This window comes from Mus musculus, chromosome 3 (assembly GCF_000001635.26).
Source record: "Mus musculus strain C57BL/6J chromosome 3, GRCm38.p6 C57BL/6J".
Lineage (NCBI taxonomy): Eukaryota > Metazoa > Chordata > Mammalia > Rodentia > Muridae > Mus > Mus musculus.
In genome coordinates, this window is record NC_000069.6 from 19,879,032 (window position 1) to 19,899,273 (window position 20,242).

General features: G+C 42.7%; 2 pseudogenes across 1 annotated transcript; one reads left to right on the forward strand and one right to left on the reverse strand.

Annotated features, from left to right (window-relative positions):
- Gm2148 (predicted gene 2148) lies at positions 1,841-2,793 on the reverse strand (annotated as a pseudogene).
- 4632415L05Rik (RIKEN cDNA 4632415L05 gene) lies at positions 15,840-19,953 on the forward strand (annotated as a pseudogene). The gene has a single exon (NR_027985.1). The product of NR_027985.1 is annotated as an RIKEN cDNA 4632415L05 gene (transcript).
- Positions 19,954-20,242: the final 289 nt, after the last annotated feature.

Genomic DNA, 20,242 nt, shown 5'->3' on the forward strand with positions numbered 1-20,242 from the left:
AGGTTCTACCCCACCTTTTTGAGATAGCTACCTTTCCATGGTTGGTTACATTTTGTTTTTCCAATCAGACTAAGAGCCTCTGGACTGCAGTCATCTTGTCTCTCTGGTACCTGGTGTTCAATTGCATTAGAGATTCACCAAGTATGTGTTGAGTCATGATTGATACAAACTAGAAGGGGTTGGGGATATGTGATTCCCTGTCCATTTTCAAGGCAGCAAAAATCATGAGTTGCTGTCACAGAGGCTCACAGAAATAGCTACAGTGTATAGTTTACATATATGGCTAACCTGGGGGCCATAAACTGAGAAAAATATAATGTAACAAAATGTTCGCAACATTTATTTGCTTAGAAAACCTAGAGAAATCTAGATGCAGAATGTATTGATGCTGTCAGCTAAATTTTCTGTTATTAAATATATTGTCAAGGGAATAAATCCTTTGTTGCTTAGTATAAGAAATGGCTTTTAACAAGGTGCTGAAAGTAGAGAAATAAGGGAAAATTCCCTTTGTTAAAACAGCCATTGCCATTAACCTTATTTCTAGGCTATTTAAAGACAATGGTGGCGACAAAAATTAATAACCCCTAAACATTTCATGTTATATAATTTTTAATTGAAGGATGCACTGATGTTTTATTTTCACAAAACTCATAAAGCAATTTACTAAACAGCCCCAGAGAAACTCTGCTTTCATATAAGGTTAGAAAATTATCCCTGCATGGGAGCATTTCCAACAAGTCAATTATGACACAGAAACAATCTCACCTGCCTGAGCCTGGCATACCGAAGGAGAGTAAGAATATGAATGTCAGGCTCCTCCTGCTTTCCTTTCTCCCACTGTCTCTAGCAACAAGCACTTCAACACACATCGTCTTTAGGTCACACAAGAAAACGTGCAGCCATGTGTAACAGCGCTCTATGCCTACAGTTTCTGGAAGGCAGGAATGCCGCTGTCTTTTACAACTTGTATCCTTACAACTCAGCACAACTTCTGCCACACAGTTGAAAATTTTTGGAAAAGATGCCATGAAATCCCTTTGCAGTCTGGTCCAACTTGCTTGTGTAGTTCCATTTCCCACTGTTCCTCCAAATGAGCCCAGAGCTCCAAACTGTTCTGTGGCCCAAATATATGATGCATTTTTACATTTCTGATCGTTGATAAACTATTTTGTATTTAAACTATTCTTTACTCAGAGGCTGGAGAAATAGCTTAGTGGTGAAGAGCACTTGCTACTTAGGCAAAGGATCCTAGTGTGTTCCCAGGACCCATATCAGGAAACTCACAATAGCCTGTAAGCCTGGCTCCAGGGGATTTGATAACTTCTGAGGGAACCTGCACTCACATGGGCACACACACACACACAACTAAAAATAAAATAAAAAATTAAAGATATATTCTTGATCTATTTTTATTCTGCCTTCTCCACCCCCAGTTACAGATATCTTCAGAATCTTAGATATTTGTGTTCAATCCTCTGTATCTGATGGATGGATGGATGAATGAATGAATGAATGAATGAAAAAGTACCATCAGTTCCCCTAAGCACTGGCCTCTATTCCTACATCACTTTAGCCAGATTTCTCCATCACTATCCAGGTAAAGACAAGCAGCTCTTTTGTCTATGGAGCCTGCAAAGTCCTATGCATGTGTTCTGTAAGACACGGCAAGACCTTTGGGGGTGGGAGTAGGGGAAGGTGAGAAAGACAGAACAAAACACATTTTTCTTTCTGAAAATTGATAAAAAGAGATTCTTGTAGGAGTTTTACCTTTGTTGGTTGTCTCAGGCTCTCTTACTAATGTGAAGAAACACCATGACCATAGCAACTCTTTTTTTTTTCCTTTAGTTATAAAACCTTTATTATTTTTAGCAAGAATAATGCGAGTTCATTTTAGGAATATGGCAAATACAAATAAGCAGAAGAAAAATCATTCATCTTTCACAAGTTTATATGTGCATATATGTAACATAAAAAGGTACTCCTGTCTTTCAAAATATGATATTCCCATGTTATTTTGTAACCTTTTCTCATTTTGTATCCCATCAGAAGCTCATTTTGTTATTATTATTCTTTTTTGCAAATCAGTAAAGCTTAAAGCCAGAGACTTATAGATTGGTTCAAATATAATCAACAGTAAGATATAGCCAACAAGAGATACAGCTAAAGCCACTAACAGCAACAGATTCAAAGTAGGAAGATGGGCAAAGGTCTTATCAGGAAAATGCTAATGAAAAGAAAGCTAGATTGCAATGGTAACATCAGATAAAAGGGAAAGCAAGCCAAGCTACATTAAATAGGGGTTCGAATGGCTTCAGTTAGCCTTCCAACGCGCCACTATTAGTTTGTTTCTCACTTTCCTGATCTCATCTAGCTCCTCCACGGCTCTAAACAGATCATCACTGCTCAGATGCCTGTTGTGTATATCCTCCTGAAAATCCTGGAGATCGAATCAGCCTCTCTTCAGATTTCTCCTCCTCCTCGGGTTCCTGCCCCTCCTCGGGCTTTTCCTCGGGCTTTGGCTCATCCTCCTTTTCTAGGTTTCCTTCTATTTTTTGGCAGGGTTTCATCTTGTGTCTGCTTCTCTTCTTTGCTGCTTCCAAGTACAGATCTGGTCGATTTCTTTTTCCTACTTATTTTAGCCTGGAGCGGTACAAAGAACAAACCTGATGAATTGAAGCAAGCTGTCTCCTCTGGCGGCTGGCCTCTCGCACCAGTGTCTGCAAGGCTGAAGGGAGCTGGTACCCTGATGGAAACAAGGACCAGACTAGCAGGATTTCTGCACATGTCGACTCCAACCACAGCAGCTCTTAAAAAGAAAAGCATTTGGGCTGGCAAGGTGGCTCAGGGGGTAAGAGCACTGACTGCTCTTCTGAAGGTCCTGAGTTAAAATCCCAGCAACCACACTGTGGCTCATAACCACCCATAATGAGATCTGACACCCTCTTCTGGTGTGTCAGAAGACAGCTATAGTGTACTTACATATAATAAAAAATAAATCTTTGGGCCGAAGTAAGCAGGGAGTGAGTAAGCAGGACCGACTGGAGCGAACAGGGTTGACCAGAGTGAGCAGAGGCGCTAAAAATTCAATTCCCAACAACAATATGAAGGTTCCCAACCATCTGTACAGCTACAGTATATTCACATACATAAAATAAATAAATAAATCTTAGGGCCGGGCATGGTGGCACATGCCTTTATTCCCAGCACTTGGTAGGCAGAGGCAGGCGAATTTCAGAGTTCATGGCCAGCCTGGTCTACAGAGTGAGTTCCAGGACAGCCAAGGCTATGCAGAGAAACCCTGTCTCAAAAACAAAAAACAAAAACAAAACAAAAAAAACCCCAAAATAATAATAATAAATCTTAGGAAGGAAGGAAGGAAGGAAGGAAGGAAGGAAGGAAGGAAGGAAGGAAAGCATTTAACTGAGACTGGCTTACAGGTTCAATGGTTTTGTCCGTTATTATCATAGTGGGAACCATGGCAACACAAAGGCAGGCATGGGGATGGAGAAGCTAAGCATCCACATCTGAATCACCAAAGAGAGTGACACTGAACCTGGCGTGGGCTTCTGAAGCCTCCAAAGCCACCCACAATGGCACACTTCCTCCAACAGCATTCCACTACTTTCCTAAGCCAAAGGCTCAGAGTCTACATTCCTCCAAGCAAAAGCATGGTCAGGCCTATCACACCAATACCGCTAGTTTCTGGTACTACACTAATTTTATTGTGTTAACTGTGGGAAGTGGTGTTTCCCATCCTTTAGAGCAGTGGTTCTCAACATGTGGTTCTCACAATCCCTCTGGGGACTGAATAACCCTTTCACAGGGGTTGCCTAAAACTGGAAAATAGATATTTTCATTATGAGTCATAACAGTAACAAAACTAGTTATGAGGTAGCAACAGAACAATTCGTTTGGGAGCCATCACAACATGAGGAAATGTACTAAAGGATCACTATGAAAACTATCTGTATTGCTGATTTAAAGGCAGGGAAAACTTTTCTCTTTTACCTAACAGTTCATTTAGCCCATGATGCCTTCATTGTTGGACAGTGGTGTCACTAAAAAGCTTTAGGCTGTCAGAAATTAATTACAAATGTCAGGACAGTGCCCTCAGTTTTGGCAAAGATGTCTTCAGATGAATGGCTTCTATCATCAAGTCGTGAGTGATGTTCAGAGAAAAATGTTACAGTAATCGAGTAACATGACCTGAGATAAAATCTAGTTGCTCACCATAAGCAGACCTAAAACACAAAGACATAGAAATTTTAGTTTACAAGAAGATTAAATCCAGGAAACTACAGAGATGTGTAAAAAAACAAAGTATACATATAGGAAGCATGAACACTGTAGCAAAGAAGATTCTGCTATACATACAAAAATGAGGGCATTAGATTGAACATGTAAAAGTTCAATTTAAAGATAAACTTACGAGTTGAAAGAAAATTTATGAAAAGCTGATTAAGTAGTTAATAAGATGGAAAACAAAGGCAAAATGAACTAAACAACTGAACAAAAAAAACAATACTTGAAATAAAATACCACAGCAAGTATTATGCTAAATCTGAGTTAAGAAAAAAGGCAAAATAAGGAGGATGGAGAGATGGCTCAGTCAATGAGGTGTTTGCTGTTCAAGCTTAAGGTCCTGAGTTCAGTTCCTAGCAACTTACTGAAGACCAGACAGGTTAACTTGATTTTGTAATCAGAGCACTGCAGAGATGGAGACAGGATTATCCCTGGGCCTTGCTGGTCAGACAGCCTAGCTGAATAGATGAGCCTCAACTCTCAGTGAAAGATCCAAGCCAAGATAGAAGGCTCCCAAGGAACAACGCCTAAAGTTGAGAGAGAGAGAGAGAGAGAGAGAGAGAGAGAGAGAGAGAGAGAAGGAGGAGGAGGAGGAGGAGGAGGAGGAGGAGGAGGAGAAGAAGAAGAAGAAGAAGAAGAAGAAGAAGAAGAAGAAGAAGAAGAAGAAGAAGAAGAAGAAGAAGAAGAAGAAGAAGAAGAAGAAGAAGAAGAAGAAGAAAGAGGGAAAGGGAAGAGGAAGAAGGAGGAAGAAGGAGGAGGAGGAAGAGGAAGAAGAAGAAGGAGAAGAAGGAGAAGGAGAAGGAGAAGGAGAAGGAGAAGGAGAAGGAGAAGGAGAAGGAGGAGGGAAAGGGAAGAGGAAGAAGGAGGAAGAAGGAGGAGGAGGAGAAAGGAGAAAGGAGGAGAAGGAGAAGAAGGAGGAGGAGGGAGAAGGAGGAGGAGGAGGAAGAGGAAGAGGAAGAAGAAGAAGAAGAAGAAGAAGAAGAAGAAGAAGAAGAAGAAGAAGAAGAAGAAGAAGAAGAAGAAGAAGAAGAAGAAGAAGAAGAAAAGAGGCGAGGCGAGGCGAGACAGACAAACACAACTGAAATAGCAGAGATGGGGAAAAGAAGAGAGACACAATACAGCTCAAAATTGTCACGGGCAGAAGTACTTAAGCAGAGACCTGTGACATCAGAGACTAAGCCCATAATCACTGTACTGCTTTATGGTGGACGGGTTCCTCACTCTTTTCCTGTCTGGATGTATTTACTTTGGTTTCTTTACTGGACCATACATTCCTTGAAAAGAAGGACTACTTTATTTACTTAATAGACATTTGAGTATTAGTCAGTAAATAGTTTCGGTGCTGTTCTAGAATGTTCTAAGCACTATAGCTACTGGAGTGATCATGACAAAGTCTCTATTTTTAAATTTTACTTAAAAATGAGTGCAAATGTAAAAGTAAACAAATTTTACAAACACAATAAAACAGCGTGATGGAGGTGTGTGGCTTTTTTAGGTGCTGAGCTAGCACAGGGAGCCAATTTTCTAATTAGAGTGCCATGAACTAGAATTTTTACACAGCAGTGGGCTTAAGAAATGATCCCCCCACCTTTTCTAGATGTTTGTGTGTTTGTGTACACATAGGTGGTCTTAGTCAGGGTTTTACCCCTTCACAAACTCCCCATCCCATCTCCCCTTTTCCCACTCCCATTTGCCTCTATGAGGGTGCTCCTCTACCCACTCAACCACTCCCTCCTCACCACTGTAGCATCCTCCTATGCTGGGGTATCAAGCCTCTACAAGACCAAGGACCTCCCCTACCACTGATGTCAGATAAGGCCATCCTCTGCATATGTAGCAGAGAAGCCATGGGTCCCTCCACGTATACACTTTGGTTGGTGGTTTACTCTCTGGGAGCTCTGGGGGTGGGGTGGGGAGTGGGCATCTGGTGGGTTGATATTATTGCTCTTCCTATGGGGTTGCTAATCACTTCAGCTCCTTCAGGCCTTCTCCTCCCTCTTCCTTTGAGTTCCCCTGCCTCAGTCCAATGGTTGCCTGTGAGTATCTGCATCTGTATTGATCAGGTGCTGGTAGAACCTCTCAGAGAACAGCCTTATCAGGCTCCTGTCAGCAAGTGCTTCTAGGCATCAGAAATAGTGTCAGGATTTGGTGTCTGCAGGTGGGATGGATCTCTAGGTGGGGAGAACTCTAGATGCCCTTTCCTTCAATCTCTGTTCCAACTTTTGTCCCTGTCTTTCCTTTGAACAGGAACATTTCTGGGTTAGCAATTTTGACATGGGTGTGTGACCCCGTCCTCAACTGGGGGCTGTGCCTATCTACTGGAGGTGATCTCTACAGGATCTCTCTCCCCTTTGTCGGGTATTTCAGGTAAAGTCATCCCTGTTATGTCCTGGGAGCTTCTTGCTTCTCTGGCATCTGGGACTTTCTAGTGGCTACCCCCAGCTCTCCATCCCCCACAGCTACATATTTCTATTCAATTTCCTGACCCTCTGTACTTCTCTCCTATCCCTTCCAATACCTGATCCTGTCCCCCTTTTCCCTCCCCTCATCTCTCCCTCCCTCCCTCTACCTCCTGTGATTATTTTGTCCCCCCTTCTATGTAGGATTGAAGCATTCACACTTTGATCTTCTTAAACTCCATATGGTTTGTAGGTTGTATTGTTGGTATTATGGGCTTTTGGGCTAATATCCACTTATCAGTAAGTACATATCATATGTGTTCTTTTGTGTCTGGGTTACCTCACTCAGGATGATATTTTCTAATTCCATCCATTTGCCTGCTAATTTCATGAAGTCATTGTTTTTAATGGCTGAGTAGTACTCTGTTGTATAAATGTATCACATTTTCTGTATCCATTCCTCTGTTGAGGGACATCTGGGTTGTTTCCAGCTTCTGGATATTATAAATAAGGCTGCTATGAACATAGTGTAGCTTATTTTCTTGTTATATGTTGAAGCATCTTTTGGGTATATGCCCAGTCGTAGTGATATAGCTGGGTCTTCAGGAAGAATTATTTCCAATTTTCTGAGGAACCACCAGATTGATTTCCAGAAGGTTGTACCAGCTTGCAGTCCCATCAGCAATGGAAGAATGTTCCTCTTTCTCCACATCCTCAACAGCATCTGTTGTCACCTGAGTGATCTTAGCCATTCTGATTGGTGTGAGGTGGACTCTTGGGGTCATTTTGATTTGCATTTCCATGATGACTAAGGAAGTTGAACATTTTTTTAAGTGTTTCTCATCCAGTTGAGATTCCTCATATGGGAATTCTTAGTTTAGCTCTGTTCCCTATTTTTTAATAGGGTTATTTGGTTCTCGGGAGTCTAACTTCTTGAGTTCTTTGTATATTTTGAATATTAGCCCTCTATCAGATATAGGGTTGGTAAAGATCTTTTCCCAATCTGTGGGTTGCCATTTTGTCCTATTGACAGTGTCCTTCCCAAGGCAACTCTTATAAGGACAACATTTAATTGGGGCTGGCTTATAGGTTCAGAAGTTCAGTTCATTATCATCAAGGCAGGAACATGACAACATCCAGGCAGATATGGTGCAAGAGAAGCTGAGAGTTCTACATCTTCATCTGAAGACTGCTAGCACAATACTGGCTTCCAGGCAGCAAGGATGAGGGTTTTAAAGCCCATGCCCACAGTGACACACCTACTCTGTAGGTTGACTTCTGATCTGCTCTGCTGCCTGGCAAGGCCTCTTTGTGAGGCAGAACTCAGGGAGTTTGACTGCACTTAGCCCATGCTGCTGCCTCCAGGGTGGGTGCTGGGCTGTAGGGAAGCATCTAGACATGGCTCTGAGGGTGGAAAAGCACAGTCTGAGATGTGGAAAAGCTGAGCTGGTTCTTGCATCCCTGGGCTTGTGACAAGGCCAGAGCCATGAGGTTCTCAGACACCGCTGGAAGTCACGAAGAGCAAAGAACGGAGTTTGGGGGGACACGGGCTGGGGACAAAGTCTAGCTTGGAGCTAGGGGAGGGGGGAGCTCCAGCTTGTCCCAGCAGGGATTGTCCTTAGCTTGGTAGGCTTAGTGGCTGGGAGCACAGAGAGATCTTCTATGGGAGAATTAAGCTGTGGCTCTGTAGTCGAATGCCTTCTCCATGTCACTTGCCACTCCACAGCAGATCTTTAATGAAATAGACAGTTCATGGTTCTAAACAGTTTTTTGGTTATTCATGGTTGAAAATTGATGCATAAAACCATACTAACTTCTCAGCATAGGCCTGAGATTAAATACCTTTTGCAGGGAGGAATATCTAGAAAGGAAAGCTATTAGCTAAGCCCTCTAGGCCTCTAGGTACCTCATTAGCATGGACAACTCTGTTTTGAGCATATGTGACCACAGAACCCATTTCTTTTATGTGAGAAGCATTGCACATGTTCCAAGTCAGGAATCTGGCAGGGAGCTAGGAGTCACCCAAGCATCAGGTGTGTGCCCACTGAGTCTCCGGGTCTCAACCAGCTCTACCTTGCCAAACTTCCTGGCATGGTTTTACATCCCACACTCTCCAAGTAGGCTACACCTCCTACTACTGCCACTCCCTGGGCCAAGCATATACAAACCATCACATGGTCAGAGAACAACTTGTAGCTGTCAGTTCTCTCTTCCCTCTGTATAGGTTTCAGGAATCAAACTCAGGTCAGCAGGTTTGATAGCCAGTGCCTTCAGCAGCTGAGCCATCATCATCCCAGGTCAGCCATTTCAATAACATAGGCAAAGAACTGGCTCATTTTTAAAATGTCTGAGATATCCATGGAAGTTCCTCTGCCCTTCCTTTCCATATCAGACGTGTACCTTATCTTACAAAAATAGATGAGCTTTCTAAATGACAGTTACAGGTCAGGTCGTCTCACACACACACACAAACCCTATTCATGACCCAGGAGGAGAGCATACAGAGAAGAGGTGCTTTATAAAAAATAATAATAATACTGGAGCATATAAAGAGTACAGGATTGTAACAAGAGGAAAAGATCCTGGAGATGAGTTGTAATATTTACCTAATGAAATCTTTCATTTTCCAAAATGAATAAGCTAGAACCTGAGACTTAAACTCTCCTCCCAATAAAATCCTAAAGGAAAGAAAGCAGGATTCAGCTTGCCCATCAGTAAAGTCACACACCCTAGATAGAGTCAAAGGAAGTCTAGTGTAGGGAATACCAGGGATATTATTTATACATCCCAAGCCATTGCATCTTCTGCTGCAACAGAAGCTCCCAGGGCTGGAGAGGCTGCAGATGCTCAAATGCTAAAGGATACAGTGACACCTACTTGCCACTAGGAGGTTATTTTCCTTGCTGTCTCCCTTTGGCAAGTGAAAATACTTAGGAAAGAAAAGTGTAAATTGAAACAGTTTAGTTTCTATTGGTTTCAATGTTAGGTTCCAAGAACTCAAAACAACCCAGTACAGACTTGAACACTCATCTCAGCAAATGTTTAAGCAGAAAAAGACCACAAACATCTGTGCCAAGTTATAGTTATAATTTTCATCAATCAAAATTTAGGGATTAGGTACTGTGGTGGTTTGAATAGTTATGGCCCCCATAGATTCATGTGTTTGAATGCTTGGCCCATAGGGAGGAGCACAATTAGGAGATATAGCCTTATTGGAGGAAGTGTGTCACTGTGAGGGTAGGCTTTGAGTTCTCCAATGCTCAAGCTATTTTTAATGTAGCAAAGTCGCCTTCTGCTGCCTGAGGATCAAGATATAAAACTCTCAACTCCTTCTCAAGCACCATGCTTACATGTACTGTGCCATATTTGTGCCCTAACAACCAACTCAATCTCTACAACTGTAAGCCAGGCCAACTAAAGGTATTCCTTTGTAAGAGTTCCCTTTGCCATGTTGTTTCTTCCCAGTAATAAAACCCAAAATAAGACCAAGGACTATGGTATGGCTGTGATAGGCCTGACCACGTTTTGTTTGGAGAAATGTGGATTTGGGGATTTTGAATTGGGAAAACCGAGGAATACTTTAAGTGAAACTTAATGGACCATTCTAAGATAAATATGGAAGACTTGTACTGTGGGGTCCTAGATCAAGAAGTTTCAGGAGAGGTATGTTAGTTGTGATATTTGGTGAAGAATTCAGCTGCTTTTTGCTTTTTGTGATATTTGGTGAAGAATTCAGGAGAAGAATATTGTGATATTTTGGTGAAGAATTCAGCTGCTTTTTGCCCTTCAGAAGAGTGCTTGCTAAAGAGATAAAAAAATAGCAAGCTGGGCATGGGAAAATACAAAATATACAGATTGAGGAGTAAAGGGGACTCAAAAAGTGGCATGTAGTTAAGTCCTATATTCAAGGAGATACACAGATTAAGAAATGGAACAAAGATTGAGCTGACCTCAGTGATAGACCCCACCTAGCTAAGTCCCCAACTGGTGAAAAGGAATTAAAGAAAATTTTAGGTCCAGGCATGGTGGCATGCCCCTTCAATTCCAGTACTCAAGAGACAAAGGCACTAAAATCTCTGAGTTCAAAGTTAGCCAAGTCTACAGAGCTAGTTTCGTGAGAGCCAGGCTTAAGCAGTAAAGGAGTTCAAGGTCAGTCTAAGGAGTTCCACGTCCGCCTAGTTTATTCATCAAGTTACAACCGAGCCAGGGCTAGTCAATGGGATCCTACCCCCAACCCCCATAATTTAAAGGTATTTATTTTAAGACAACTGGTATCAAATTTAGAATCCTCCTCCATGCCAATTACAATCATATATTACCATAACCAGTTATGATTTCTTGCTCATTGAAATCTTGCTTTCATAAATTTAAATGTAATTTTAAAATAATAATTTAATAAGTAGACCTAAATATTCTAATTGGATATGCTGAACACAAATACTTATAAAATTCCATAACTATAGCTCTCCTTTATACATGAATCTCTCATTTATGAATTAACCTCCTTCTCAAAGTAACATTTCAAAGCCAAAACAAATCTCATTCTTTTGGATATATATTTTATGAATAAAAAATATCATCTTAAAGGTGGTGATAAGATTGTGGCAAGTAACAAAAATGGCACTGATAAATTGTTAGGAAACGAAGGTTATTAAGCCTTTCCAGGCAGCAAAACAAGTTGATTCAGTTTTTGGGTTAAAACACAAAGTTCCATGTAGACAATGGTACAGTGTTTGTTAGCTATGCTGCCTGCTTCTCCACTAACTACACATCTAGTAGCTATGCCTTCATTGTTTCTTTTTAAAACAATGGATTTTTAGTATAGATTTCTGACTAAAGCTGAAGCAAATTTTGTCTATGATTAAGAAATTTTTCAACAGCAGAGCTGGAGAGATGCTTAGTGGGGAAGAGCATTTGCTGAGCAGGCACAAACATTTGAGTCTGAATACACAGAACTGACTTAGAAAGTCACTGTGGCTGAGTACTGTGTATGCCTGTAATCTCAAAGCTGTGTGAAGAGTGATTAGGAGGATCCCTGGGGTTTGCCTGTCAGCAGTCTACATCCAGGTTCTGTGAGAGATACTGTCTCTCAGAAATAAGTTGAGAATCATAGAATAAGACACACCGTGTCTTCCTATAGCATGGTTCTCAACCTATTGCTCATGACCCTTCTGAGGGTTGAACAACCCTTTCACAAGAGTTGCCAAAGACCACTGGCAAAACACATTTTTATATTACGATTTATAGCAGTAGCAAAATTACAGTTATGAAGTGGCAACAAAAATAATTTTATGGTTGGAGGTCACAACATAAGGAACAACAGCATTCAGAAGATTGTCCTATGGCCTTGACTGAGTTAGGGTTTCCATTGGTGTAAAGAGACACCATGACCATGGCCACTCCTATAAAAGAAAACATTTAACCAGGGCTGGCTTACAGTTTCAGAGGTTCAGTCCATTATCATCATGGCAGGAAACAGCACGGAGCAGGAAGATATGGTGCTGAAGGAACTAAGAGTTATACATCTTGATCATCAGGAAGCAGAAGAACTTTATGCTACACTAAGTATAGCTTGAGTATTGTAGACCACAAATTCCCCCCAGACAGTGACACACTTCCTCCAACAAGACCACACTTACTCCAACAAGGCCATACCTCTTAATAATACCACATTCAAACACATGAGTCTATGAGGGTCAGCCCTATTTAAACCATCATAGGCCTACACATAAACACGCACACACACCACATACATACAGCAATTAATTTTAAAAATTCTTCATTCAAGTATTTCCAAGATAAAACTATGAATCAGCAAAATTGAACCATGTGCAAATAATTTAAGTAGTATAAGAGCTCTTAGCTAATATTTTATCAACTTAACTGGTATACTAAATTTTGGGGACAAAAAAAATATTCACTGCAGATTCAAAAATTGCCAGAACCATTCTTAATAATTCCCACCATCAAAAAGGTAGGAAATTGAACAGCATTGAGAAAGAGAGGTCCAATGTGAGTTCAATTCCCAGAACCCCCCAAAATTGTCCTCTAATCTCCATATGTGTGCAATAGCACAGATATGCCCATATACACAACAAATAAATTAGTTTCATTTCTTAGGGAAAAAAGTAAAACTACATTGATGCCATTTTAAAGACTGATAAAATTGTTTTAAGAACTAGCTGTACTAATCAAAGTAACCGTGTGTTGAGATGGTGAAAAGTATTAATTTAATGTCCTTAAACATCTTATCCCTTTTCATGGTGAAGTGGGGACAAGAAACAGAAAACCTCATTTAATGGGCTGGAGAGATGGCTCAAGAGGTTAAGAGCACTGACTGTTATTCTAAAGGTCCCGAGTTCAAATCCCAGCAACCACATGGTGGACCACAACCATCCATAATGAGATCTGACACCCTCTTCCCATGTGTCTGAAGACAGCTACAGTCTACTTACATATAACAATAAATAAATCTTTAAAAAAAAATAACCTCATTTGATGAGAAAGGTCACAAAGCTGTCACTCTTCATTACATTCCCCCTTTAGAGATCTAGAGACAGTTAAATGAAAAGTAAGAGTGTGTAGAACAAGTGAGGCGAGTACTCTGACTTATAACTACCAGTGACTTGAAGCCAGGTGATAAACAAACAGGACCCAGGTTAGTCATGAGCCTGCCATGTGCAAAAGAAGCATGTGCTCTGGCCACACTCATGGAATTCCATGGGGAAGCTTCAGGAAAACTTTCGAGGTTCTCAATAGAACCAAGGGAGCTCATGGAACTGGAAGACAGCTCTCTGAGGCAAGCTGTTGGGTTTTGATAGCCACAAAGGTTATATGGTGTCTACAGAGGGCTAGGGGTGTGTCAAAATCAGCTAGAAACTGGTGTTGCTTGCAAAGTAGAAGGATGATCTAGAGAAGGAGATAGAAGAGATCCAGGCTAGGATCAGGTAAGGCCATGGCAGTGGGGATGGGAAGGACATAATATACAGGCACAAGCTACCGAGCCTTTTGTTGGGCCCTATTTGGCCTTGGTTTGGGCTCAATTTTTGAGACCCGTCATTCTCCTCCACTTGAGAATGACTCAGCACGACCTACCAACCTGATTGAGACTGCCTCTGCCTAGCTACTGCTGATGTAGGCCCCGTGAGATAACCCCACACCCCTCGTCATTTCACTCCATCACATATGTCATCTCACCCCATATCCCTACCCCCACCTCCTTGCCTTCTCTATATAAGCAAGTATCTAGTTTAATAAAGTGAGTTTCTGCTTTGACAACACTCCTGGCCCAGGTGTGTTTGTTTGGGGCCATCAACACTCACCATCCCACTCAGCCTCAGAGAGGCTGAAGTGAGCTCTCTCCTCTCGCCTGGACCTGCTAGCAGAGAGCCAACAGGCTTTTGAACTGATTAGATATGGAGATAGGAAAAGTTAAAGATGAACTTGCCATCATCAGAGCAAGTTACTAGATAGGATGAATATGACATAACCTGGGACTATTGTCGATACGGTATTCCCAATGGCAGGGTTCCTCGGGCAGCAAAGGCCATGAGGAAGAGGATGAGAGGATGACAGAAGGAGGAGCAACTTTGGGGGAAGCTTTGTGCTGTGTAGTTTTAGACATCTGGTCTAGCATCAAGAGGTTACAGTTAAAGGAATATAGTGGCTCCTTCCTGTAATCCCAGAATTTGGAAAGAAGAGGCAGGGAAATCAATTCCAAGACCATCCTTAGCCATAGAGAAAATTTAGAGAGATATACAAAACAAAAATAATTTGAATGACTCCCTATGCAACTAAGGCTGGCCATGAATACCTGACCCTCTGCCTCTATCTCTAGAGTGCTGGGGTTATAGGCATATGCCATACCCAGTTTAGTCTGCATTTTAAAATGTCTATTTAAGGGGGGATGGGGAAGGCAGTGAAGGAGTAAGACAACAACAACGGTACTTGTATGAAAGCACTATACTAAAAACTGTTACATTGTATTCTAACTGAAAACTTGGCTTTAGAAATGAGGCTGGGTACGGTGTTGCATGTCTATAATGCTAGTCCTTGGGAGAGAGGTAGAAGATCAAGAATTCAAGGCCTCATCAGATGCATTTGAAGTTTGAGTTCTGCTTCAACCTCATGTGATCTAGATTAGAAAACTTCAGTAAAAGTCTACTAATATGATTCAAACAACAACAACAACAAAATGTTTGCATGACATCACACTGAAAACGCGCCCATTGTAACACCAGGGTCATTATGCCGATAGCACTCATATTCCCTTGGTGTCTCACCTTATTAAGTCAATTCACCTTCTAGGTCTGCCTTTTCATCAGTGAAAATAACAGCAGATCTCATCTATTGAGAACTTTCTCAGTACCAGTTATTAACTAAGGTTCCATATTTACCAATGTATTAACAGAACTAGAGTAAAACACTTATCAAAGTAAATGACAGTAAACAGTAAATTGAGACAGGTATAATGCGGCCTTAGATTCCCAAGCCACCACAAGTATTGAATTAAAAACGGATAGCCAGTTTTCACTGGTATCTTAGCCTTCCTTAACGTACACATTTAAAACAGTCCTGGATGAGGAGTACTATTAGAGTCACCACCTTACACGATTTTTCAATCTTAACTAAGTATCTCAGGATCAAATAGTGGCACAGCCGTAACTGGAACCTAAGCTTGCAACCACCCAGCACAGCCGAGAAGCCTGCCCTAAGTCGCAAAACAATCAATCTTTAAGTGTATCCGTGGAATCGCTCACTCCTAGGGCGCAAAGACCTGGCTATGACTCTGGGGAGATAATTTGTCTCGCCCCAAACACTTTTGTAATTGATTTACCCGCAGTGTGTATGCATACTACCTCTGTAAACAACAAAGCTAGCAGCCCCAGAAGTTTGGGAAGCCCGCGCGTCCTACCGCGACCACTCCCCGCCCCGCTGCACTCTGGGAAACGTAGTCCTAGCCAGTCTCTGAGCCTTTTAGTCTTCATACAGTGAACCCTCAGCGCCTGTAAGGCCACATTCGGTTGCGAATCCGGGGCCGGCCTCTAAGCACATCAGCTCTCCAATGCCGCCCTCTGCTGGCCTTTCCCTTACCACACATTGCTAACCGGCTCCACGTACCCCGGAAATAAACTCTTCTTTTCCGGATTAAGAGTCCAGAGGTCCGTCTGTGGTTTGGGGGTATTTGGGTGCCCCTGGAATGAAGTACGTTCTGAAGTATGCTGCACCGAAGTGAGGGGACCGGGAGTCATGGAGGGCCAGAGCGCAGAGATGCTGCAGGCCAGGTGGAGGCGGAGAAGTTGCAGCGCCTCCCAGTGCACAAAGAGCTGGAGCAAGAATTCGACCTTGGCACCCTACCGGCTCCGGACCGCACTCCCGGACAGGCCGAGCTGCCGGCCTTGGCGCGGGACAGCACGCAGCTGCTCATCACCGTGCTGCTGCCGACCGTGCGCTGGGGGAGGCGGTGGTAGCGCGCTTGCCGGTGCCCTCCACTCGCTTGCCCCGCGGGAAGCTGCTATCCGTGCCGCGGCTGCTCACCCGCTGGCAGCAGTTCGCGCGTCATCAGAGCATCCACCCAAGAAGACCACTTTCTTGTGGGACGAGGTGAGTGGCCAGTGACGGTGCTGATTGGACTGCAAGCTCGCCCGGAACCACAGTATGGAATGGCTGATAAATGTGCCTGGGGGCACCCGACCCCATGGAAGCAGATTTAGGCCAAGAAGGAACGCGTGGCCAAGAACGAGCTAAAACGACCGCGGATCCGAGTGCACAAGATGTAGATGCCCAACTCAGTCGGCCTGCACCCAACGAGACACCTGAGTAAGGAGGAGCTGGTCTGCGCCCAGCAAGTGGCCAGTGACTCCACCGCTGCAGTGGGACGCTTCCAGGAGCGCCTCTCTAAGGAGAAGACGCCCCTAGAGCCCCGGAAGAAGAGGAAGTTTTAGTCCCTCTTTGAGGACTTTGTGACCGAGAAAATGACCAGTTGGAGCTACTGAAAGTCAAGAACAGCAAGAAGCCTCATCAGGATGTGAGGGGGCGCATCAACAAGCAGATGAGAGAAGAGGAAAATGAGCCAGAAAGGCGAAGAGAAAGGGGATCCAGCAAAGATCTTTGAGTAAGAGCAGGGGCTGGAGAGATGGCTTAGCAGTTAAGAGCACTGACTTCCCTTCCAGAGGTCCTGAGTTCAATTCCCAGCAACCACATGGTGGCTAAATAATAAATAATAAATCTAAAAAAAAAAAAGCATTCCAGGCAGCCTGCTCTAGGTGACAAGAAGAAAGAAGAATTGTACCAAGGAAGCAGTGTTCTCCCCATTGATCCTGTTCTGCCAAGCTGCAGGCTGGTGCAGGAGGTGGCCGCCACCCTCGTTGAGCTTGACATTGAAGGGACAGGTTTGCCTCCCTTCACGTCAGTGCTGGACTATGCTTTTCCCACAACAGAGACATTGGCTGGAACTTATAGCTCTAATTTGAGAACATGAGATTTGTAGAAATAATATGGTCAGAACCAGGAATAACTTAACAGCCTGCTTTTTTATCTTGACTTTGTATATTGGGTTGATGAGATTTCTGAAGTATAGTAGATTGGTCTCAACATTTTCGCATTATTTTTGTAGCAGCTTGTGTATGTATCAAAGCAGGGAGAATGGGGAAAACTATGTGATTTGCACGTATTATAAAAGATATGCTGATACCTGGTGTTAATTTTAACTTTTACTGTAGGTAGAAGTTGTTGAACATGAAGCCAGTGACCTGGGTACCAATATATTGTGTGCTTAAAAAAAAAAATGGTTACAGGTAAGTCACTTGTATTAGGAAAACTCAGAAGTTTATTTAGTGCTAAGTATAGTATCGAAAGCACAGTACAATTGATGTTGGCCAAATGAACACATTGTTTTAAATGATAAATTGGAATTAACCTTGTTACTCCAGAAAATACTTGTCATTTTGTTTATAATCAGTGGCTTTTGTTGAATTGGCTTGGGTTTTAGATTTTAGCCCGTGCTGTGCTGGAATTCACTATGAAGCAGAGGCTGAACTGGAATTTGAGGCCTTATGGCTCTGTCCCAAGCGCTCCTCCCTCAATACTGGACTTTTTACTATGAATTTTCAGGAAATATTTATGCAAAGTAAGTTTATTAAGCTCAAATAAGTCATTGATATCAGGAAAAAACATTCAGACAGCAAAAAACTTGAAATCTCCTGCTGGATGTAGCTGCTCATTTGTAATCTCAGCACTTGGGCTTCCTATATTTTCAAATATTGGTTGTTCTTAAAAGTTATAGTCCCATAGCCAACCCAGGCTATTTAGCAGTGAGAGAATATATTTAGAGGGTAGTTTTCAGATAATATGCAAGCTAACTAGGACATAACATGGATTTATAAGCCTTTCTTAAGTTAGGATAGATAACAGAGTGTTCTATTTAATTGACGAAAATGCTGGACTGGGTGTTAGGTATATTTTGTACTTAATAAATTACAAAATGCTAATAGTTGTGCTCAATGTATATCTGAAAAAAAAAGAGCCTTTTAATTGGACAAAAAGTGGGGAAGTGCTGTGGATAGCCCTGGTACTGTTTGTATTTTGATGCTAATTCTGTTTCCCCTAGAGGGGTTGCCTGTGAATTGAGTGAATCATGCCCTCAGGTGACTTCATGTGAACCTTCCCCTAATGGATAAAGATTTCAAAGAACCAATCACTGAGCGAGTAGGCAGGACTCCGGGTCAGAGAAAGGGATGGTGGAAGAAGAGAGGAGACAGGAAAGTGGACACCAAAATGTAGGTAGAAGAGGCCCCAGTTTGGGTGGCAGATCCGTTGGGCTTCATTACGGGAGAATTTAACTTAGAAAGGCTTACACATTAGGACGCTAGTTGTTGCGCTCAGTGATTGTGTTGCCTTTTGATTCTAAGCTAAGATTATGTGGCGTTTTCCTTCATGTGGCGACTCAACTGAGTTCCAGTCCACCATGGCAACTTAGCAAGCTGGGTGGAGAGATTTTGGAGCTCAGATCAGAGGGTCTGCTGGGCTGAGAACAGGCCTGTCTGTTGGGTGTAAGTATCTGCTTCTGTCTTAGTCAGCTGGTAGTCAAAGGACAGCCATGCTAGACTCCTGTCTGTAAGCACATCATAGCATCAATAATAGTGCCAGACCTATTAGTGTCTCCCCCATGAGGTAGATCCCCAGTTGGGCTAGTCACTAGACTGCTTTTCCCTGTCTCTTCTCCATTTTTGTCCCTGCAGTTCTTTTAGACAGGAACAGCTCTGGGTCAGAAATTTTGACTGTGGGTTGATAACACCATCCCTCCTCTTGAGGCCCTGTCTATCTACTGGAGGCAGACTCTTCTAGTTCTGTCTCCTCACTGTTGGGCATTTTGGCTAAGGTCAGCTTCATTGAGTCCTGAGAGTCTCTCACCTTCCAGATACTTCCTAGAGGGTCTCCTCATCTCCCATCTTCTGAGGCTGCATATTTCCATTCCTTCTGCTGGTCCTCTGGGCTTCTCTTCTGTTTGTCTCCCCCATACATGATCATGATCCCCTTTTCTCCTCCCCCTCCCTCTGCTTTCTGTGATGATTTTCTTCCCCCTTCTAAGCTAGACTGAAGCATCATCATTGACCTTTTTGCTTGATAAACTCTGTGGCGTGTATCCTAGGTATTCTATATTTTTAGGCTAATATCCACTTATTAGTAAATACAATGTATATCCTTTTGGGTCTGGGTTACCTCACTCAAGATGATATTTCTTAGTTCTGAAAGATCCTGACAAAATGTAAAAGGTCACAGAAGCCCTGAAATTGGCAAGATAGATGTCACTGTTAGCAGAACTAGCTTCACTGATTTAGAAAATTAGAGGTGCACAATGCTCTGGCCACTCCTTGAACCTGTGTGTCTGCCAATGTTTTGACCATTCCTTGAACCCATGTGTGTGCCCACTGATGAAGCCCATTGCCAGGTGTTTGTGATATTGGTTGCTGAGAAAGAGTCAGAAAATCTCCCCAGCAGCCACAGGCCGGCCAATCCTGAGTTGCTATACCTGCACCAGACTCTTTCCTTGTACCCCTCCCATACCCATTTCTTGAGAATAGACATTGTTTAGATCTGGAAATCCCCTACTCTTCCCTTCTCCTTTGCCCCCTGAAGGCCTATAAAAACTGGGACCTCTTTCCCCTCGAGGTTGACTCCTCTTCCCCTGCATGGGATATGAGTCATCCCCAGAGCTCTGGCTTTCCCCAAATAAAGCCTCATGTGGTTTGCACAAGCTTGGTCTATCGTGAGTTCTTGGGTGTCCGCTATTGTCCTGAGGCCTGAGCGAGGGGCTCCTCTCGGAGTCTTTCAGTTCCATCTATTTGCCTGCAAAACTCATGATACCCTCATTCTTAATAGCTGAGTAGTATTCCATTGTGTAAATGTACCACATTTTCTGTATCCATTCTTCCATTGTAGAGCATCTGAGTTGTTTTCAGCTTCTAGCTATTAGTGGAACACGTGCCCCTGTGGCATGCTGGGGCATCTTTTGGGTATATGCCCAAAAGTGGTATAGCTGG